The sequence below is a fragment of the Aethalodelphis obliquidens genome, unplaced genomic scaffold, assembly GCF_003676395.1.
Source record: "Aethalodelphis obliquidens isolate GAN/ISIS:26980383/991018 unplaced genomic scaffold, ASM367639v1 scaffold14, whole genome shotgun sequence".
Lineage (NCBI taxonomy): Eukaryota > Metazoa > Chordata > Mammalia > Artiodactyla > Delphinidae > Aethalodelphis > Aethalodelphis obliquidens.
The window spans coordinates 21,741,803-21,766,495 of record NW_020837958.1 but is presented as its reverse complement, the minus strand read 5'-3'; positions in this window follow the sequence as shown (position 1 = coordinate 21,766,495).

The following is a 24,693-nucleotide window of genomic DNA, read 5'->3' as shown; positions in this document are numbered from 1 at the left end:
TCAATGGGAAAAAATAATATAAAATCATATTAAGTAGTAACAGTTCATAATTCATAAGAGATAAAAAGAACTGCAAAGATTACAGGAATAACAGATATAGGGAACAGCCACTATGTCCATGGCTGAGACAACGTCCAAAAAAGAAACAAACTTGGAAGGTGACCATCCTCAACACAACAAATTAAGACCTTGTTGTGTAGGCTGTGCCCTTGAATAATGGAAAGGTTTATGGAAATGCTGCAGGCTGGAGCTGGTAAGCAGGAAACCACTCACTGTGGTGCCAGAGAAACTCTTTGAGAAGCTGCGCACCAGGGTGCCATTGAAATTCACTGGAAGGGATTACCACTAGATGTTCCGTACACCACTGTCTGCTGAATCATGTAGGAGTTAGAAGAGAGGAGCACACCTGTACCAGTATGAGAAGCACTTTTCTCCTCCAGTGCTCATCCTGTACCCTCTAACGAAAAAGCATGCTACTGTCCCAGCTGGCAAAGAAGAAGGGTTTATAGGTCCAGCTCTGGTATAAAGTAGGATGAAGGAGATTAAATTTGAACTGAAGAATTAACTGATAACTGGCAGACCATCTCATAAGGATATTTTATGAACTAAAGATATTAAGATATTTTGAAAATTACAAGGAGAGGTATAAATATAGGATGGCATTATCAGTCTGCTGTTCAGCTGCAAAAATATATGTAGTGAAACAATATACTGCTTTTTGTTCAATATGGCCAGCGTGTACCAGAAATTCATTTATCCATGTGACAGTTAATTTTCTGTCAATTTGACTTGCTCAGTACCTGGTAAAGCATTATTTCTGGGTGTGTCTGTGATGGTGTTACTGGAAGAAATTACTAGCATTTGAATTAGTAGCCTGAGAGCAAAGAAGATTGCCCTCACCAATGTGGGTGGTCATCATCCAATCTGTTGAGGATCTAAACAGGGAAAAAAAAAAAAAAAAAAAAAAGGATGAAAGAAGGATAAATTTAATCTTTGTTTGACTGGTATTTTCTCCTGCTCTCGGACACTGATGCTTTCAGTTCTCTGGCCTTCGGACTCTGACCGGGACTTAACATCATCAACTCCCCAGTTCTCAGGCCTTCATTTTTGGACAGAAACTGTACCACCAGCTTTCCTGGGCCTCCAGCTTACAGATGGCAGACCATGGGACTTCTCAGCCTTCATAATTAAATAAGCTAATCCCTCATAATAAATTTCTTTCTGTGTATTTCTACATGTCCTATTGATTCTATTTCTCTGAAAAACTCTAATATAAATGCTTTTATTTTTATTTATTTATGTTTATTCATCCTTTCATTCATATATGTATCAACAAATATTTATTTACGAAGTAGTGAGGTTTTTTTTTTTTTTTTTTGGCCATGCCACGCAGCATGTGGGATCTTAGTTCCCCAACCAGGGATCGAACCTGTGCCCCCTGCAGTGGAAGTGCGGAGTCTTAACCACTGGACTGCCAGGGAAGTCCCCAATTATGTGAAATTTATTGTCATTGATTAACCAATACATTTATTAATCCTTTAATTTAATAAATATCTCAACTCCAACTATTTGCAAGGCATTCTTGCAAGTTCTGAGTACGGAGTGTTCACTGATGAACAAAATTGATATTTTTAAAATCTGGCCTTCATGGCCACAAGGAGCTGGTTTCTGACAGAGGATGGAGATGGAAGAAATAATATAAATAAATAAATAAATAACCCTACAAAATATTGATTGGCACTAAGTGACACAGAGAAAATTAAGCAGAGACAGAGGATAGCAATTCCAGGGGATTTTGCAATTTTAAAATCGGTAGTCAGGGAAATCCTCACTGAGAAAGTGACATTTGTGCAATAAATTAAAGAAGGTTAAGAGAGAAAGCCTGTATATATTTATAGGAAAAATAATGCAGGAACCCAGGAGAGGAGTCTATCTAGTGTATTTGCAGAAAACCAAGGAGTCCACCATGGCAGGGTGGGTAGAGAGACAGTGGTAGTATATGAAACCAGGGAGATCTTGGAGCATAAGATCATAGAGGGCTATATAAGACATTATTACGGCATTATTAATTTGCTCTGGGTGAACCATGAGAATGTTTTGAGCAGAGAGTGACATGACATATTCTAAAGCAGCTACTTCATACGTTGTGTTGAGAAAAGACTATCAGGGAACCCAAATAGAAATGGAGAGAACAGTTAGGAGATCATTACAATAAGCCAGGTAATATATGATAGATAATTGGACTATGTCAGGAAAGAGATCCTTAACAAGTTTGTTTGTTTTTTGGTTAAACATTATTTATCTTGAACTCTTGTTATGGACTGAATGCTTGTGTCTAACCCAAATTCATATGTTGAAATTATAACCACCAATGTATTAGGAGGTGGACCCATTGGGAGGTAAGTATGTCATGAGGGCGGAAACCTTCTAAGAAGAAAAAGGAGAGTTTGCTTTCTCCTTCTCTCTCTCTCTCTTTCTCTCTCTCTGACATGTGAGGATACAGAAAGCAGCTATTTACAAGCTAGGAAGCAGTCCTCAACAGACACTGGATCTGATAGCCTCTTGATCTCAGACTTCTCAGCCTCCAGAACTGTGAAAAATAAATGTTTGTTGTTAAGTCACTCAGTCTATAGTAATTTGTTACAGTAGTCTGAACTGACTACAACAACTCCAAATCAAAATCTGAGGTGTTATCATCAGATAATTATGGTCATTTATTCTGCTAAGTAACCATTCAACATCTATTTATCCAAAGAATGTAAATTTTATAGTGAATAAGTGTCATTCTTCGTAAGTGTTTTAAAACTATTTTTTATAGATAATGACTTAAGAATCCAGAAGCATTCTTGGAATACTAAATTCTAAATTTTATCTAATTCAAGGCTGTATTTTATATCGGAACACTGTTACATGTGATACTCATCACACATTAGCTTATACAGAAAAGAGAAGGGGCATATGTAATAAAAGATTCCAAGGGGAAAACCAGCTTCAGGCACTGCTAAATTAAGAGTCCCAATGGTATCCAGAGGATATTTTTATTTTTATCCTTTCATTCATGCTTCTCTTCATTGTTTTCCTCTTTATTGACTTTATTCTCAGGCATACTCACCCAGAGTGTGGCAAGGATGTGCACTATTTCTAAACTTATTTCTCATTACCTTTATAACCTCAGTAAAAAGTGAAAACTTATCTCAACAGTTCTAGCAAAATTTCCAGCATCATTTTGGGTTAGCCTAATTTAGACCCCAGTAACTACTGAATGAGTAATTGGGACAAATGAGATGTAATCCTTATTGGACAGATATGGCTCATCTTCAGCATCAAACAATTGAGATTCAGTTTCATCAAAGCCAAATTAACTGAGAATTGGGGAGTGGATCCCCAAAGTAATGCAGATTATGTGGTAAACTGATATAAATCATAGAAGTCTTAATTTTATATACAGAAAGACAAAAGAATTTCAGATCACAAAGTGAGTTTACTGAGAGAAGCTGGCTCACTTCATTATATCCAAGGCATTTACCTTTCCATTATCCCAAGCTGTCTGTGCTACAGACTTTTAAACATCTAATACCACAACAAAACATTATTCTTTGTTTGGGAACTGTGATAGTGCTTTTAAAGCAATTAAAATTCACCCAAAGCCAAAAAAATTGAATAAGGTTTATGCTCAACCTAAATAACACATAAGGTAGTGAAAAAAAAGAGTTCCTTTAATTTAATGAAAATATATTTTTATATCTTAAAAAACTTTTGAAAGACATTTCAAAAACACTGGCTAGACAGAAAGTATGCATATAATTTCGTATATTTAACTAAAGTATGTAAATATTTTTATAATCATACTCATCAATTACAAACATAATCATGCCCTCTAATAACCTAAATTTGTCTAATTTACATACATATCTAATTTTGCCATCAAAGATGAAATAAGTGAATGTTATTGAGTTAAAATGCAAAGGATTTCTTTTTTGTAAAGAGATATTTTATATTGGAATGATTAAGAGTGTCCCCAAATCTAAGAGATAATGTTTTAAAAATTGTATAAAGACCCACCTATGTATACTTATAGAAAAAGCTTAAATAAAATGTTATCAAATAGTGCATTGGTCATCATTGGCAATATAAAATAAAATACAAGTATTTTAAAAGACGTAAAGGAATGGAAAAGCAAATCATGTTCCTGGAGGAGATGGTTAAATACTGATGTTTATGAATTTCTTCAGCTTCCTTAATCAACTTAGAACAATATAAATCCAATCACAATAAGACATTTTAATTGACTAACAAAAAATTACAATATAAAATAGAAACTACAGTGACAGAAAGTCAGAAAACATGAAAACAAACATAAGAAAATGTTTAAAATGGAAGACTAGCCACAGTATAATTTTTAGTTAAATAATAAAGGAGAAATAACAAAAATATTTTCAAATGACACAAAAAGAGAAATGTAGTGTATGGATTAGAACAGAAATACTCAAAATACTCAAATTTATATGTGAAATTAATAAATAGATTCAAAGATAAATAGGAAAGTGATATTTAATAATTATATTGTATAACTAGGTAACCTGAGGAAAGTCATTTTAGAGATACACTTTATGCATATGTCAAAAGAAGATTCAGGTAGGTTAGAAAATAATACTTTTTAAAGATAGGTAGATAGATATTCTACTACAAAATTTTTAAAAATTGTAATGTTCTTGAACACTAGCACTAATTAATGCTTTCAGGAAGAACTATTCCATGGAGAAATGTTTTGGAAACACTACCTACTATAACTCTTAAGAGATTCACAGCACATGGTAACATATTAAAGAACTGGAGTATGCAAATAAAATGAATGATTGACTTTAACACATTTATTTATGGTATACTTTCCTTTAATATTTACTGGATCTAGTAGGGGAGATTATTGAAAAGATTGAAATGACATTTAACAATAAACTCCATGGAGAGAAGGACCATGCCTTTTTGTTCCATATAGATATTCAGAACATAGCTCAGTTGATAGTTTTTTAATAAATCAAAATGAATGAATCAAAAGTAACTAATTATTAAATGATTAACAAAAGAAGTGAAAATAAGATTTTTTTTTTTCATTTAAAATGACAAGCATGTCCTCCCTGGCAGAAGAGTAAGACGCGGAGATCACCTTCCTCTCCACAGATACACCAGAAATACATCTACGCGTGGAACAACTCCTACAGAACACCTACTGAACGCTGGCAGAAGACCTCAGACCTCCCAAAAGGCAAGGAACCCCCCACGTACCTGGTTAGGGCAAAAGAAAAAACTAAACAGAGACAAAAGGATAGGGACGGGTCCTGCACCAGCGGGAGAGAGCTGTGAAGGAGGAAAAGTGTCCACACACTAGGAAGCCCCTTCGCGGGTGGAGACTTCGGGAGGCGGAGTGGGGGAGCTTGGGAGCCGTGGAGGAGAGCACAGCAACAGGGGTGCGGAGGGCAAAGCGGACAGATTCCAGCGCAGAAGATCGGGCCGACCGGCACTCACCAGCCGAGAGGCTTGTCTGCTCGCCCGCCGGGGCGGGCGGGACTGGGAGCTGAGGCTCCGGCTTTTGTCGGAGCGCCGGGAGAGGACTGAGGTTGGCGGCGTGAACACAGCCTGCAGGGCGTTGGTGCGCCGCGGCTGGCCGGGAGAGAGTCCGGGGAGGGGTCTGGACCTGCCGAAGAGGCAAGAGACTTTTACGTCCCTCTTTGTTTCCTGGTGCACGAGGAGAGGGGATTAAGAACGCTGCTTGAGAGAGCTCCAAGGACGGGCGCGAGCCGCGGCTAAGAGTGCGGAGCCCAGAGACGGACATGGGACGCTAAGGCCGCTGCTGCCGCCGCCAGGAGGCCTGTGTGCGAACACAGGTCACTAGCCACACGCCCTTCTGGGGAGCCTGGGTCCCGGGATCCAGGGACGGCTCCCTGGGAGAGCGCACGGCGCGCCTCAGGCTGCAGCGTCACGCCGGCCTCTGCCGCTGCAGGCCCGCCCCGCACTCCGTGACCCTCCCTACCCCCCGGCCTGGGTGAGCCAGAGCCTCCGAATCAGCGGCTCCTTTAACCTCGTCCTCTCTGAGCAAAGAACAGACGCCCTCCGGCGACCTACACGCACAGGCGGGGCCAAATCCAAAGCTGAGCCCCTGGGAACTGTCAGAACAAAGAAGAGAAACGGAAATCTCTCCCAGCAGCCTCAGAAGCAGCGGATTAAAGCTCCACAATCAACTTGATATACCCTGCATCTGTGGAATACTTGAATAGACAACGAATCATCCCAAATTAAGGAGCCCTGTGGATGAAAGGCTCTTGGTGCTGCAGCCAGGACTCAGTGCTGTGCCTCTGAGGTGGGAGAGCCAACTTCAGGACACTGGTCCACAAGAGGCCTCCCAGCTGCACATAATATCAAACAGCAAAAATCTCCGAGAGATCTCCATCTCAACGCCAGCACCCAGCTTCACTCAACGACCAGCAAGCTACAGTGCTGGACATCCTATGCCAAACAACTAGCAAGACAGGAACACAACCCCACCCATTAGCAGAGAGGCTGCCCAAAATCATAGTAAGTCTACAGACACCCCAAAACACACCACCAGACGTGGACCTGCCCACCAGAAAGACAAGATCCAGCCTCATACACCAGAACACAGGCACTAGTACCCTCCACCAGGAAGCCTACACAACCCACTGAACCAACCTTAGCCACTGGGGACAGACACCAAAAACAACAGGAACTACGAACCTTCAGCCTGCAAAAAAGGAGACCCCAAACACAGTAAGATAAGCAAAATGAAAAGACAGAAAAACACACAGCAGATGAAGGAGCAAGATAAAAACCCACCAGACCTAACAAATGAAGAGGAAATAGGCAGTCTACCTGAAAAAGAATTCAGAATAATGATAGTAAGGTTGATCCGAAATCTTGGAGATAGAATGGACAATAGAAATGGACAAATTGCAAGAATCAGTTAACAAGGACCTAGAAGAACTAAAGATGAAGCAAGCAACGATGAACAACACAATAAATGATTAAAAGTACTCTAGATGGGATCAATAGCAGAATAACTGAGGCAGAAGAACAGATAAGTGACCTGGAAGATAAAATAGTGGAAATAACTACTGCAGAGCAGAATAAAGAAAAAAGAATGAAAAGAACTGAGGACAGTCTCAGAGACCTCTGGGACAACATTAAACGCACCAACATTCGAATTATAGGGGTTCCAGAAGAAGAAGAGAAAAAGAAAGGGACTGAGAAAATATTTGAAGAGATTATAGTTGAAAACTTCCCTAATATGGGAAAAGAAATCATTAATCAAGTCCAGGAAGCACAGAGAGTCCCATACAGGATAAATCCAAGGAGAAATACGCCAAGACACATACTAATCAAATTGTCAAAAATTAAATACAAAGAAAACATATTAAAAGCAGCAAGGGAAAAACAACAAATAACACACAAGGGAATCCCCATAAGGTTAACAGCTGATCTTTCAGCAGAAACTCTGCAAGCCAGAAGGGAGTGGCAGGACATATTGAAAGTGTTGAAGGAGAAAAACCTGCAACCAAGATTACTCTACCCAGCAAGGATCTCATTCAGATTTGATGGAGAAATTAAAACCTTTACAGACAAGCAAAAGCTGAGAGAGTTCAGCACCACCAAACCAGCTCTACAACAACTGCTAAAGGAACTTCTCTAGGCAAGAAACACAAAAGAAGGAAAGGACCTACAATAACGAACCCAAAACAATTAAGAAAATGGGAATAGGAACACACATATCGATAATTACCTTAAATGTAAATGGACTAAATGCTCCCACCAAAAGACACAGATTGGCTGAATGGATACAAAAACAAGACCCATATATTTGCTGTCTACAAGAGACCCATTTCAGACCTAGAGACACATACAGACTGAAAGTAAGGGGATGGAAAAAGGTATTTCATGCAAATGGAAACCAAAAGAAAGCTGGAGTAGCAATTCTCATATCAGACAAAATAGACTTTAAAACAAAGACTATTAGAAGAGACAAAGAAGGACACTACATAATGATCAAGGGATCGATCCAAGAAGAAGATATAACAATTGTAAATATTTATGCACCCAACATAGGTGCACCTCAATACATAAGGCAAATACTGACAACCATAAAAGGGGAAATCGACAGTAACACATTCATAGTAGGGGACTTTAACACCCCACTTTCACCAATGGACAGATCATCCAAAATGAAAATAAATAAGGAAACACAAGCTTTAAATGATACATTAAACGAGATGGAGTTAATTGATATTTATAGGACATTCCATCCAAAAACAACAGAATACACATTTTTCTCAAGTGCTCATGGAACATTCTCCAGGATAGATCATATCTTGGGTCACAAATCAAGCCTTGGTAAATTTAAGAAAATTGAAATTGTATCAAGTATCTTTTCTGACCACAACGCCATGAGACTAGATATCAATTACAGGAAAAGATCTGTAAAAAATACAAACACATGGAGGCTAAACAATACACTACTTAATAATGAAGTGATCACTGAAGAAATCAAAGAGGAAATCAAAAAATACCTAGAAACAAATGACAATGGAGACACAACGACCCAAAACCTGTGGGATGCAGCAAAAGCAGTTCTAAGGGGGAAGTTTATAGCAATACAAGCCCACCTTAAGAAGCAGGAAACATCTCGAATAAACAACCTAACCTTGCACCTCAAGCAATTAGAGAAAGAAGAACAAAAAAACCCCAAAGCTAGCAGAAGGAAAGAAATCATAAAAATCAGATCAGAAATAAATAAAAAAGAAATGAAGGAAACAATAGCAAAGATCAATAAAACTAAAAGCTGGTTCTTTGAGAAGATAAACAAAATAGATAAACCACTAGCCAGACTCATCAAGAAAAAAAGGGAGAAGACTCAAATCAATAGAATTAGAAATGAAAAAGGAGAGGTAACAACTGACACTGCAGAAATAAAAGAGATCATGAGAGATTACTACAAGCAACTCTATGCCAATAAAATGGACAATCTGGAAGAAATGGACAAATTCTTAGAAAGGCACAACCTGCCAAGACTGAATCAGGAAGAAATAGAAAATATGAACAGACCAATCACAAGCACTGAAATTGAAACTGTGATTAAAAATCTTCCAACAAAGAAAAGCCCAGGACCAGATGGCTTCACAGGCGAATTCTATCAAACATTTAGAGAAGAGCTAACACCTATCCTTCTCAAACTCTTCCAAAATATAGCAGAGGGAGGAACACTCCCAAACTCCTTCTACGAGGCCACCATCACCTTGATACCAAAACCAGACAAGGATGTCACAAAGAAAGAAAACTACAGGCCAATATCACTGATGAACATAGATGCAAAAATCCTCAACAAAATACTAGCAAATAGAATCCAACAGCACATTAAAAGGATCATACACCATGATCAAGTGGGGTTTATTCCAGGAATGCAAGGATTCTTCAATATACGCAAATCTATCAATGTGATAAACCATATTAGCAAACTGAAGGAGAAAAACCATATGATCATCTCAATAGATGCAGAGAAAGCTTTTGACAAAATTCAACACCCATTTATGATAAAAACCCTGCAGAAAGTAGGCATAGAGGGAACTTTCCTCAACATAATAAAGGCCATATATGACAAGCCCACAGCAAACATCATCCTCAATGGCGAAAAACTGAAAGCATTTCCACTAAGATCAGGAACAAGACAAGGTTGCCCACTCTCACCACTCTTATTCAACATAGTTTTGGAAGTTTTAGCCACAGCAATCAGAGAAGAAAAGGAAATAAAAGGAATCCAAATCGGAAAAGAAGAAGTAAAGCTGTCACTGTTTGCAGATGACATGATCCTATACATAGAGAACCCTAAAGATGCTACCAGAAAACTACTAGAGCTAATCAATGAATTTGGTAAAGTGGCAGGATACAAAATTAATGCACAGAAATCTCTGGCATTCCTATATACTAATGATGAAAAATCTGAAAGTGAAATCAAGAAAACACTCCCATTTACCATTGCAACAAAAAGAATAAAATATCTAGGAATAAACCTACCTAAGGAGACAAAAGATCTGTATGCAGAAAATTATAAGACACTGATGAAAGAAATTAAAGATGATACAAAGAGATGGAGAGATATACCATGTTCTTGGATTGGAAGAATCAACATTGTGAAAATGACTCTACTACCGAAAGCAATCTATAGATTCAATGCAATCCCTATCAAACTACCACTGGCATTTTTCACAGAACTAGACAAAAAATTTCACAATTTGTATGGAAACACAAAAGACCCCGAATAGCCAAAGCAATCTTGAGAACGAAAGAAGGAACTGGAGGAATCAGGCTCCCAGACTTCAGACTATACTACAAAGCTACAGTTATCAAAACGGTATGGTACTGGCACAAAAACAGAAAGATAGATCAATGGAACAGGATAGAAAGCCCAGAGATAAACCCACGCACATATGGTCACCTTATCTTTGACAAAGGAGGCAGAAATGTACCGTGGAGAAAGGACAGCATATTCAATAAGTGGTGCTGGGAAAACTGGACAGCTACATGTAAAAGTATGAAGTTAGATCACTCCCTAACACCATACACAAAAATAAGCTCAAAATGGATTAAAGACCTAAATGTAAGGCCAGAAACTATCAAACTCTTAGAGGAAAACATAGGCAGAACACTCTATGACATAAATCACAGCAAGATTCTTTCTGACCCACCTCCTAGAGTAATGGAATTAAAAACAAGAGTAAACAAATGGGACCTAATGAAACTTAAAAGCTTTTGCGCAGCAAAGGAAACCATAAAGAAGACCAAAAGACCACCCTCAGAATGGGAGAAAATATTTGCAAATGAAGCAACTGACAAAGGATTGATCTCCAAAATTTATAAGCAGCTCATGCAGCTTAATAACAAAAAAACAAACAACCCAATCCAAAAATGGGCAGAAGACCTAAATAGACATTTCTCCAAAGAAGATATACAGAGTGCCAACAAACACATGAGAGAATGCTCAACATCACTAATCATGAGAGAAATGCAAATCAAAACTACAATGAGATATCATCTCACACCAGTCAGAATGGCTATCATCAAAAAATCTAGAAACAATAAATGCTGGAGAGGGTGTGGAGAAAAGGGAACCCTCTTACACTGTTGGTGGGAATGTAAATTGATACAGCCACTGTGGAGAACAGTATGGAGGTTCCTTAAAAAGCTACAAATAGAACTACCATATGACCCAGCAGTCCCACTACTGGGCATATACCCTGAGAAAACCATAATTCAAAAAGAGTCATGTACCAAAATGTTCATTGCAGCTCTATTTACAATAGCCCAGAGATGGAAACAACCTAAGTGTCCATCATCGGATGAATGGATAAAGAAGATGTGGCACATATATACAATGGAATATTACTCAGCCATAAAAAGAGACGAAATTGAGCTATTTGTAATGAGGTGGATAGACCTAGAGTCTGTCATACAGAGTGAAGTAAGTCAGAAAGAGAGAGACAAATACCGTATGCTAACACATATATATGGAATTTAAAAAAAAAAATGTCATGAAAAACCTAGGGGTGAAACAGGAATAAAGACACAGACTTACTAGAGAATGGACTTGAGGCTATGGGGAGGGGGAAGTGTAAACGGTGACAAAGCGATAAAGAGGCATGGACATATATACACTACCAAACGTAAGGTAGATAGCTAGTGGGAAGCAGCCGCATAGCACAGGGAGATCAGCTCGGTGCTTTGTGACCACCTGGAGGGGTGGGATAGGGAGGGTGGGAGGGAGGGAGACGCAAGCGGGAAGAGATATGGGAACATATGTATATATATAACTGATTCATTTTGTTGTGAAGCTGAAACTAACATACCATTGTAAAGCAATTATACTCCAATAAAGATGTTAAAAAAAAAAAATGACAAGCATTTTAATGTTAATATAATTACAGGTTTATTCCTTTTCAGGATAAAAAATACAACAAAGCTTGCAACAGACAAATAAAAATTAAGGACATGAATAGACAATCTACACAGATGTAATAAGAAAGATAAACATATATGAAGCAATATTCACAAAAACTGAGAATTAAAATATGCAAAGCATTAAATAATGAAGCACTATTTTCCATATATTACTTCAAAAATATGAAATAATGATTGTTAATAATGAGATCAGAGTAAATTTGGTAAAAACATGACATATAACCTTGTAAAATATATTGTTTAGACATCAGCATGCTAGCATATATAAATATATGCATATTTATTATTTGTATAATATACCCTGAAGGGTGTCTCATAATAAGATAATGCAGAAGGAGAAAAATATTCATTAAGATACTTATAGTGGACATTTTTTTTTAACTCACTGGTTCTTGGTTAGAGTTTATTTCCAGAATTAACTTTGGAGAAATAAACCTAAATATTCCTTATGATTCAGGTAAAGCAATCTATCATGAAAAATTCTTTCTGCCCTAATCCAGACTAGTTTATAAGAAACTTTACCCCTGTGGTCTCAGTAATCATGTTGAGTAATCATGTTGAGGATGGGTATGTGACCTCAACAGATGGGAGTCATCCTTAATTTTTAATATACAGAGTTCAAGAGAGAAACAGCCTTTCTCTTTACTACAGTTATGAGCTATAAATACATTCTGAAGTTGCTGAAGTTGCTGACATCTATCTTTTCTGGGCTCAAGGAGGAAACTGACTGTGTAACTTTAATCAATGCCTAGAGGAAAGGAGGGTTTAAAAGCCCCATATCACTTGAGCTCCTAGATCTAGCAAATGATTTGGCCAGTTGGTGTCATCCAGCTACCTCAGCACTGGAATACTGGGCAAACCCCCAGAGTGACCAGAGTGGCAGAGATGGAAACCGCATATAGGCTCAGATAGCATGGAATCCTTCTTAGCAAGGCCAATTTAGCTACTCCTGCTTCTGAATAATAAATCTACCAGTAATAGTGACCAATCCCCAAGTCTCCAATATGGTACTATTTCTTGAAGAAACCAGCTAGCTGCTTGATGGCAAATCAGTTACACTGTGCTTGCTCCATCTTGGAAAGACAAGGAATTCTATCTCAGAGGAAAGATACCTATTCCCAATACAGACTTGCCTTTCCTGGCTGAACGGTCTCAGCAAACATCATTATTCAAGTGTTTATGGAGTACATGATCCACATGTATGGAATGTCACACAATATAAAATTTCACCAGCAGAAGAGGTACAGAAGTGAGTCCATAATCATAGTCTCACAGAGTGTTCAAATGGCCTTCTAAAGGCACAGCTGAAATAGCAGCTCAGAGGAACAGTTTGTGAGTATAGGATTCTATCCTGTAGGCTGCAAAATATAAACTAAATCAGAAACCTATATATGGCACTATGTCCACAACAGGAAGAACACAAAAGTCCAGACACAAAGGGGTAGAAGAGTGTCTGGCAGCACTTACCATGATTCCCAATGAGTCACTGAGGGATGTTTTGCTTTCTGTCCCTGCAACTCTAGGGTTTGCAGGATTAAAGGTCCTGGTTCCAAAGGGAAAGTACTTTTGCTAGGGAGCACAGCAAAGATTCCTTAAAACAGGAATCTATGGTTACTACTTGGGCAATTTAGATTCCTTTGGTCAGTGAACCAGCATGCAAGAAGAGCAGCCACCATCTTTGCATGGGTAATTGACATGGATGAGAAAAGAAATTTGGGCTACTATTACATAGTAGGGTCAGAGAAGATGATGTGTAGAACACAGGTCATCTACTTGGGTACTTCTTGGTAATCCCTTGTCCAACTGGGACTATGAATGGTAGGTATAACAATCTGGCCTGAGAAAAGTATGGTTAACAGGGCCTCAGACTCTTCCAGAATGAGGATTTGGGCCACAACACCAAGCAATCCATTGGAACCAGCTGACAACTCAATGGCAAGAGAAATTAAGAATAGAAAACAGAAGAAGAGAATGGGTACGAATTATGGCCCAGAAACCAACTTCAGTGAGGGACCTATAGTTCAGCCCACTACTTTCTGTCTTCTAAATATCTCCTCAGGAATAAAGACCCAGAAAACTCTGTAAGAGCTGAGTCCTGAACACTAATAGACAAGTTGATTCATGTAGCATAAAGGATAAGCTGTAACATTCAAGGTCATCTGCTATCTTTATACCCCTTAAAGAAAAAATCTGTGATATTACACGAGTACAGTTAGTTGACAGCATCCAGCTGGAAGTGCATTCTGTATCCATTGCCATTTTCAAACCACTGCCGTGGTCATGCCAGGCAGCCTGAGTCAATGACTGAGAATGGCCTGTCCATTTCTGTGTCCTGCATGACTTCTCTCACAGGCATTCCTTGCTCTGGACATCCATGTTGAATTGATCAAGACATTGCAGATTAGCATTAACATGAAGGATCTCCCTGCCCATTCCCGATTTCTCTTCCCTTTCTTTTCACAGATCTCAAACCTGCATCATACTTTGAAGGCTTTCTTTGTTCAATTCTGCTCTCTCGCACTTCTGTCTTTCATAGAAATCACTCACCAAAAACTTTTTGCACTCCTAACTTGGTCTCAGTGTCTAAGTTCTAGTGACCCAACTGACAGAAAATGACTTTTAAATGAAAAAAGAAACTGAAAATGATTCAAGAAAGACAGAAGATAACTGCTGCAGAAATGCCCTGTGAGTAAAAGAAGAAACAATAAGACCCAGTGTTTATTTAGGTTAAAAAAAAAAAGGTACAATGGTAACAGGAGGACAATTGTAATAGCAGAGGTAATTATAACAGAAATAAATTACGATGCAGAAACCAGATGGAATAATATGAAATCAATAAATTTTAAAATGACATTTATAATCTCAAACTAAAATATGAAGAGAAAACATGTATAACTTTGCTTAAAACTATGTTCAACGTGCATGTACATGAACAAAGAAGGTAAAGAAAAATAAAAACATGCCTATTTTATTCTGTCTGGAAGATAATTACATGAATTAATTTCCCCCAAGTAATTTGCATCATATGTTACTTCTCTGTAATTACTCTCCAGAGAGCTCTTCATCAGCTATTTTAAGAATGAATGGCTGTGGGCATAACAATTATACAGTCTATGGTGAGCCAGAGGACTACACATCAGATAGTATTTTGAGGTCACACTAGCTAGTAGGAGATACAGACACACAGGCAATGACAGTGCAGTGCTAAATGTCTTGTGAAATATTTAAAAACATATAAAAAATACAGTAATGTAACAGACAATGACAATATAATTGTCAAACATTAACACTGGCCATATTTGTTTAGGAACAGACTAAAGAGACACAACAATGGCAACCATTTGTGGTACTTTCATAACACGGAACTGAGCACTTACTGAGAGCTAGCTGCTGTGTTATGCATGGGGACACAGTAGACAATAGAAGACAGATAATTCTTCTTTCATGGATATGAAGTTCAATTTGGATCTATCCATATCTCACCATTTCCATAGCTGTTACTCAAGCAAAGCCACAATCTCATGTAGATGTTGATAACTTCCTACACTGTCCTCCTACCCCAAGACTTTAATACAATCTATTAACTCTAGCCAGTATACTCTTCTCCATCTAACCTGTATCTCTTATCTTAAATTTCACTTCCTTTGGAAAGAATTCCCTGATTCCAGACAGATTAGTCATCCTCATTATTTTAAGGCTACGTGTATTTTTCAGAGCACTTACCACAGTTATAATGAACTAGCTGATGATTTGAATGAGGATCTAATGTTTACATTTCCCCTCACCTGACAACCCTATGAAATGACAACTGTCTCTTTCCTTCTCTGCTCTATCGCACATGCACAACATAACAGGCAATTCTTAGTAAGTTCTGGAATCAAGGTGATAAAAGAATCACAAACAGCTGCCATATTGCCTTTGATTCTGAAATACAATTAACCTTCACTTTCTCCTTTCTAACCCCTACTTCAATACAAATTCTTAGGTAAAAGTTCCATTTTATGTATAAAGGAATAAATAGGGTGATCCTTTGAGAACAGTCCCTGGTTTAAAACAAAGAGACACATTCCCAGAGTGCTTAGTAAATGCACTAGTTGAAATATTTTCTTCTATGAATGCAATATAAAATGTTAATAGAGACTATGGGTGAATGTCTTTATTAGAGGTGGAAGATAATACAAAAGCTTATGAATAGATGCAGGACAAACACTGTGTATTTCAAATTTCTTGGGGATGAATTTCTAAGGCAAAATGCATATACTCTGAATAATACTGTTAAAATTCTATTCATCTTAATCCACAGAGCTCTGATTTTTTTACATTTGTCTGCTGCTATTATTGTTTTAGAATCTACGGGTTTACACTAATCTTTCAGGCCATACCCAAGGGGCAAAGGGAAGAACTGAATAAATTTACATAAGTGCAATTGATTTCTGGTAGAAGAAAACATCTGCTTGTTCTCAAAGATCTTTCTGGCATTTAACAAATGGCAAAGGCTGGCAACAGCTCAGGACAAAGAAGCTAGCTAATTCACTTGATTTTAGCTTCCATTTCACTGCTAGAAAGAATGGGAAAGTCCAACATGTCACTTAATGTCACCTGTAGGAAGATCTCAGTGGATTGGTAGAAATACCTAGGTTGCTTTATTCAATTAAAAAAAAATTGGTCAACTGGCTCAAATGGCCATAAAATGCTTCACATTGTATAAATCAATTCTCTTTTTTTCCCTTCTTTCTTCCTCTCGCCTTCCCACACTCATCTTCCTCTCTCTTTTTCCCTCTATCAATGAGTTTTTTTTTTTAATTTTTATTTATTTATTTAAGTTTTGGCTGCATTGGGTCTTCGCTGCGATGCATGGGCTTCTCACTGCAGTGGCTTCTCATTGCAGAGCATGGGCTCTAGGCGCGCAGGCTTCAGTAGTTGTGGCGCATGGGCTTAGTTGCTCTTTGGCATGTGGGATCTTCCTGGAACAGGGCTCGAACCTGTGTCCCCTGCACTGGCAGGCAGATTCTTAACCACTGTGCCACCAGGGAAGTCCTCAATGAGTTTTCTTTTTCATCTCTCATAATCAATTTTCATTTTTTCCTGCTAAAATTATAATCCCCACAACTCAAATTTTCTGTAGCCTGAGAAACTAAATAGCAGGAACAGTTAAAATTATTTCTAAAATGGAGTAAGTAGGTTTTCAGTAAGTTTTTATGAGTTCTCCAATTATTCAAGGGCCTCATTTTTAGTGAATGGCCTTCATAACATCTATTGATTAGTCAGAAGAAAATTTTACCACTTTCTGGATTTGATTTATATTTTAGATGACAAATGTAATTGGGAAACTGATTATTTTATGACATACATGACAAATTATATATGTAATGCACACATGTATTTCCTTGAATGGATTTTCTTAATCACACATAGACATAAAAATTATGCAATGGAGTCCATCTTTGAACAAATTAGTTCAATGTTTACTATGATACTTTTACTCTGATTCTAATTATTTAACTAATGGCTACTAGTTCATGATAATTTTCTTCAAACTGAGGAGTCATTTAGTACAACAATTAATAAACAATCAAATACATTATCAAGAGCTAATCTATTTAATTTCACCTTAAAACACATTTTGAAAAATGATAACTTTGTACATGAAATAGTTTTCATTTAGAATTTCTGTATCTACTGTATTTCCACTTTTATACTATCAGTAGCTATAGTGATGACAAGACATACATTCTACATTTTCTGGAGTTATTCAAGGATTGGAAGTGAAAAAAGTTATATAAAGGAGTATCTTTTATGTTAAATATACAAGGACAAGTGGGGATATGTATTTTGACAGTTGTCTACTAATAAGATGGGCATCCTAGCAACAGGAACTCTATGGACCAAGATACTCAAGTAAGAAACACAAAATTCCTATTTGGATGCAGTAAAAACATAAATTCCTGTTAAGACTTCTTATTAGTTCTACTTATGAGGACATTTTAATGAAAAACATTTGGAAGAGAGAAAAATAATTATTATTTATTGAAAGCTACACTTTATGTTTTATATACGTATTCTAATTAATAAATTAGGTGGCTTTGCTTTACTTTGCAAATATGAAAAATTAATTTTAAAGATTGTTATTTGCTCCAGATCTCCAAGTATTAAAAAAGAGTCCACATCTGTATGACAGTAAAATCTGTACTGTCTCATAGTAGTAAATGAGGTCCGCCATGGCTACAATAGGGAGTAGAATTTTGGAAACCCTTCTAATCCATCTTTCTCCCTACTTCAAAATGTTCTGTTTTACAACATATATCAAAGATCAGCAAACTTTTTTTAAAGCTTAATAGGGAACAATGTTAGCTTTGCAGGCCATGCACTTTCTCCTGTAACTACTCAATTCTGCCATTGTATCAATAACACAAAAGCAACCATAGTAGTCATATAAAATGGAACCCAGAAAGGATGGCAGCAGCTATAAAGAACAGAGGTAGGGGGACACACACGCCACACATACACATACACATAGGGGGCGCAAGAGAAGAGAGAGAGGGTAAGATATTGTTAGTATATGTCACGCAATACCAGAACATAGTGCCTTTGGGGTTGTTATCTCCAAGACGTGTATAAAAGGAACAGAGTATATAATAAGAATTCATAATCACATAGAACAATATTGTTAGGTTTTTAAATTGTTTTTAAAATAATATATGTTTACACCTGAGGCAATCTGACAGCTCCTTGTTTTTATTCCCCCTACTCTAGAATCAGTAATCTTTGTAAAATTGAGAATTTGGAAAATTATTATACTCTCCTCGCACAGTTAGTCCATAAGTTGGTATGCCTGAAAAGAGCTCAAATTTTTAATGGAAGACATATTTTAATGTGTACTTATCAACTCTAAACTTTCATTAAACCTTTGCTAATACCATTATCTTAAAAACAAAACAAAAAACCCAGAAACACCGCTCAACCCACACCTCTCTCCATATGACAAAGCCTGCATAATCATAGTAAAGCCAAGAGGTCACACCTGCTAAGAAGCAGGTATTTGAACACTTTCCCATTCCTGTCATCCTGCTCAGTGAGTGACCACTGGACTCTCATATCCTCAGTGTGTTTCTGCAGGGTCTCTTCCCATTGACAATGATGGAATCACAGAATTCTTTATAAGACTATAAGCATTAGGAATTTCAACAGGAGACAGAAAATAGAACTCAAAACTGTTTCTGAAAACAATGCAGGAAAGCCAAATTCTGTGGAAGGGATTAAAAGGGCATATAAAATTTGAGGGTGTTTTAACCTGAGGTTTGAGACCCTTGAATGGAAGAACTTGGGCTTCTATTGAAGAATGTTGAGAAATAAGTAAGATTTCCACGTATCTGGAATACTTGGCTCCTAGCCAATCAAAATTAAAATAGATTAAAGAATCTAGGAATAAAATTATCTATTTTTTCATTGCAATCTCAACTCAGTTCCCAACTAGAATTTCTATTGGCCTTTACAAGTCAATCTCATATTTATCTGATAAAAGCAGCCATAAAAATTTGCAGTGCATGTGGATACAGATAAGATAGGTATGATTTTGCACTAAAAGATATTTTAATACAAGCCTAAAGTAAAACACTGAGATACTGATATAGCAATAATAATAATAGGATGATATAGGAATTGGGAGAGTTATAATGATGCTATTTTGAGCAAAATGAATTTATTAAATGTTAATGGTGAATATTTCTCTCTCTAACACAATAACATCTTTAAAAGGGTACAGAACCCCTTTAAAATAAAGCTGATGTTTAAATTTGTCTTTTTTTTCTTTCCAATAGACATATGAGAAATGAATCTAAAAGAATCTAAATACCCTCGAACAATTTCTGTAGAAATATCCTAATTTCAGATATTCTTTCTTTCCTCCCTCCCTCCCTCCCTTCCATCCCTCCTTCCCCTCTCCCTATGCCTCTCCCTCTTACATGCTGGACTCCACAATGAGCATCTGGTTCCAGCTTCCCCCCATCTCTACAGTCTGCCTCCATATTCTCCTGGAACTCATTTTCCTATCACACCCCATCTCCAAATACACTGCTGTCACATAAGCACTGTGTATTAAAGACATGCTCAATAAAACAATATACATATTCAAAGTATATATATATATATACACACATACATGCACACACACATGTGTGTGTGTATATACATACACATATGTATATAACTATATAAAACTACATATTCTGCTTTAGTCTTATACAGTAGGATCAACTTATATATGTCTCAATGGTCCCAAATCAATTAGACAACCCCATCCACCTTGGTTGAGTTCTGTGGAAATTTTACTTCCCCAACTGTTCAAAAATTAAATTTCTTCAACTATGAATCTGTTTTTGATAGACCATTTTGGGCCTCTGAAACGTGGACCTGTACCAAGATTAGTCTTCTAAAGAGGTTTTGTAACAGTCTCCTTTTAAAGCAGACAGGAAGATAGAAACTAGTTATTTATAGGAATTGATTTTTCAATGATTGGCATCTAAATGCAAAGTAAATACAGTTTCATTTTCTCCCAATATGGTAAATAAAATCTGTCAACTTAAGTTCCCCTAAACCAACTGTCCCTTTTATCATCCTGAAAGAATGGTTTCCATTAATCAGAGCACAAAGCTTGAAGCCTAGCTCCTTGAACCAATTTATCATGATTTTCTATATAATCTGTAACAAATCTATTAAATCATGTACTCATACTTACTAATGATTAGTAGACACATTGGAAACAAACACGAAGAATTAGAACATTTCTTAGTACTTTCATTTTTTTCCTTTCAGCCTTCTCAAACTGATGGGTGCAGATTCTTTCTTTGACTTTTAGTGGAGTTCTTAGTCTGATGTTAGTACTAGGAGCTAATATTTGAACTATACTAATAACATTTTTCTTCTAATTTGAAGCTACAAGGCTTCTAATTTGAAGCTACAAGAGGGGAGAATAATTGGTTGTTTTATCTGTTTTGTGACAGGTTTTGAAAATTATGTGAAAATCTTAACTTTTTTCCCTTTGATAGCCCCCATCCAATGCCAAAACAAGTAACTAGAATCAATCATGTAGCAGTGAAACCATCACCACCTTCTTTGAATGGAACTTTGTTAATGTAGCAGAAAATGCATTGAATTTTAGAGAAAATATTTAATTATGGGAAAACTACATATGGTTTATAATCCATGTACTAATGCAGATAAAGTGCTTAGACATTTCTGATCAGAGATTTATATAATTCAGTCACCATGCTTCTGCTTAGAGTCAGTGACTAAAATAAGAACAAAGGCTTTGGAAGTTGAATGCTTTTGCCTGCCACATGGAATTTGCCAAAATTCATTTGACATTTAAGCATGATCCAAATACAAACACCTCAATTAAGAGTTCTACTTCAAACATACTAAATAAAACCAAGGAACAGTTATACAAAATGAAATGATACCTCTAAAGGAACCAGAAAACAGTTTCTGATCATCATTTGCTGTCAAAAACCTCAATATAAGAGACAGAAATAATATATGGTGAGCAGAAATGTATACCAAGTCCCAGATGTCCTCCTCTTAGTCAAGATAATCTCACTTTCTCTGACTTTTGTGAAAGTTTGCCTATTTCTCTTGCCAAAGTGGAAAGGATTATAGAAATTCCCTAACCAACAGAACAATCATGTTCCTCATATGCCCAACAGGATTTAATAAGGTATCAGGGATGAAAGGATTCTTAGATCACTAATGCATTCTGCTATACTGTGCATGTAATCCTTCCACAAAATTGCTGCTCAAAGAGGGGTCTGGGGAGCAGCAGCAATCTGCATTACCTGGGACTTCTTAGAAATGCAGACTCTTATGCCTACCCTGGATCTACTGATTCAGACATTACAGTTTTAACAAGGTCCCCAGATGGTTGGTATGTGTATTAAAGTTTGAGAAGCACTGCTGCTCTCTCTACAGCATGACCTCCAAATATTCATCAAGGCCTCCTTGAACATCTCCAGTTACTAGGAGATCACTCTCTGGGGTAGCTTTTTCAGTGTTAAACAGTTCCCAAAGTAACGAAGTTATCTCTTACCTTTATTAAGGCAGAGACATGCTTCTCTGTTACTTCGACCTAATTAGTCAAAAATCTTCCCTTTAAAGTCACTCAGAAAATATTCAGTCCCCTTTTTTTTTTTTTTTTTCGGTACATGGGCCTCTCGCTGTTGTGGCCTCTCCCGTTGTGGAGCACAGGCTCCGGACGCGCAGGCTCAGCGGCCATGGCTCACGGGCCCAGCCGCTCCACAGCACGTGGGATCCTCCCGGACCGGGGCACGAACCCACGTCCCCTGCATCGGCAGGCGTACTCTCAACCACTGCACCACCAGGGAAGCCCTTTTTTTTTTTTTTTTTTTTAATTTCAGGAAAGTCTTTTAAATAATTGCAAATAGGACTAGATCTTTATTCTTATCTTCTCCAATTATTTTAACCATTCCTCAAATGCCATATTTGATCTCCCTTAACATGTTGGAAGCTCTATTCTAAAATCCACGATGTTTATTTCTACAAAGCATGATTTCCAATATTGAATCCAACACTTTAGGTGTAGTTTGACCAATGCAGAGTTGAGGATTATCTCCTCACTTAGACTACATATTCTACCTCCATTACTACAGCCTAACAATTGCATATGGAGAAGGAAGGAGGAGGATAGCATCATCTTGTAAACTCATACTGATGTTACGGATTCTTAGCATCCTAGTTATTTCTTACTTAAAGGGCTTGGTCTCTCTCCATATCGTCCATGTCAAATTGATTCCTTTATCCAAAGGTGAGATTGTAAGAAGATGGACATTCAAAGACATTGATGGTTGCCTGCCTTCTTACCTAAAGAGACTACTGTTAACTGAAATTCTTCCTTTTATTTCTTCAAAATTATTAGACTCAGTACATCAACTGATTCAACTGAGATGACTTAGACAATGATCTTTGCATGTTATAAATTTATTATTTCTTCCAGGTTAATGTTCTTTGAAGAGGATATATTATGCCAATATCCTTCATACCTAAGAGATCAAGATTATGATATATTTTTCTTTATAACAGTTCTTTAAATGTATGTTTAAATATGCTGGGGTTTTATGAGTTATAATGTAGTTTTCATAATGGCTGATTTATAAACACCTTTAGTAAATAAATATGATTGAAAAATATGTGCTGTGATTTCTAAACAAATACCTGGTTTTAATAAAGGACTCTCTGAGGAACTGGTGTGGTATACAGAATGACCTCCCAAAGACACCCAAGGCCTAATCCCTGTAACCTATAAATATGTTTTGTTATGTGGCAAAAGAGAGCTTGAAGATGTAATTAAGGTTACTAATCTTAAAAAGGGAGGTTATTCTGGATTATCTGGGTGCATCCAACCTAATCCCATGAGCCCTTGTGAACAGACTGTTCTCTTGCTGGAGGCAGAAGATGTGAGGCAGAAGGAGAGGTCAAAGAGATTCAAAGGGAGAGAACTCAGTGCACTGAGGCTGCCTTGGAAATGAAGAAGGAAACATGACAAGGAATACAGGTGGCCAAAGAGTTAAGAGGGTCTACCTGGAAACAGCCAGAAAGCAAACAGGGATCTCTGCATGGAACTGAATTCTATCAACAACCTAAAAGGAATGCTACCCTGCTGCCTCCTTGATTTCACTCTTGTAAAACATCTTATGACAGAGCCCCAAGCTGTGTCGTGCTATACCTGGACTTCTGACCTACAGAAGTGTGAGATAATACATGGATATTGTTTGAAACCACTAAGTTTTTGATCATCTGTTACAGCAGCAATAATCAATACCACCGGGTTCAGGGCTTCAGAGGCTGTGTGCTCTCATTCCTGAAACAATGATAGACATTGCTAATCTGTCAAAGCACACTTTCTTTATCAGCTCTGACCCAGCCTTAAAATCCTTCATAATAAGGAAGCCATTAGAAAACTCTCAGAGAAGACACTTCAGCTGGAATTATCCAAGCTTTGGATGATACTTGATGAGTACCTCTGGTATAGAATGGATTCTCTATAATTATTTTTTGAATTGTTTTCTTCAACTTTATTTTCATAACAAGGAATAAACGAGAGGGAGGATGAAGAGAGAAGGAGTTTTAAAATATGTGTGTTGAGGAGTAGCACTGAATCTTACTACATATGTGACCTTAAATGAATTCTAAACCTTTCTGGCCTTAACATTTTCTTACCTGTAAAAGGAGGGGTAAGATCTCAATAGTTTAAAATATGGATTTCTCTTTTTTCTTTCTTCAAAGGAAACCTGATGTGGGAGTCTACTCTGTAAAGAGGGAAGTGCTAATCTTCTTGGGTTGGAGGTGGAGAACTCCAGCCTCAGGTGCTGGCCTCTCCTCACTAACTCTGACTCTATCCACCAACAGAGGACACTGAGGTATTTGCCTGGATCCCTAGACCTCTGAAGAACATGGCTGCAACCACTGGATGACAAATTGTTTCACATATCTTTCATCTCCAATGTTCTATGTTTTGAAAAAATAGACATAGAGAAAAACGATGAAAATGAAAATGCAACCCTTCCAGCTCAATGTACCTCATGCTCCATTTACCATCAGACACAGTGCTGCCTATCACAGGCACACACTTGTGCATAAATGCACATATTCGGTATGTTTCATTGA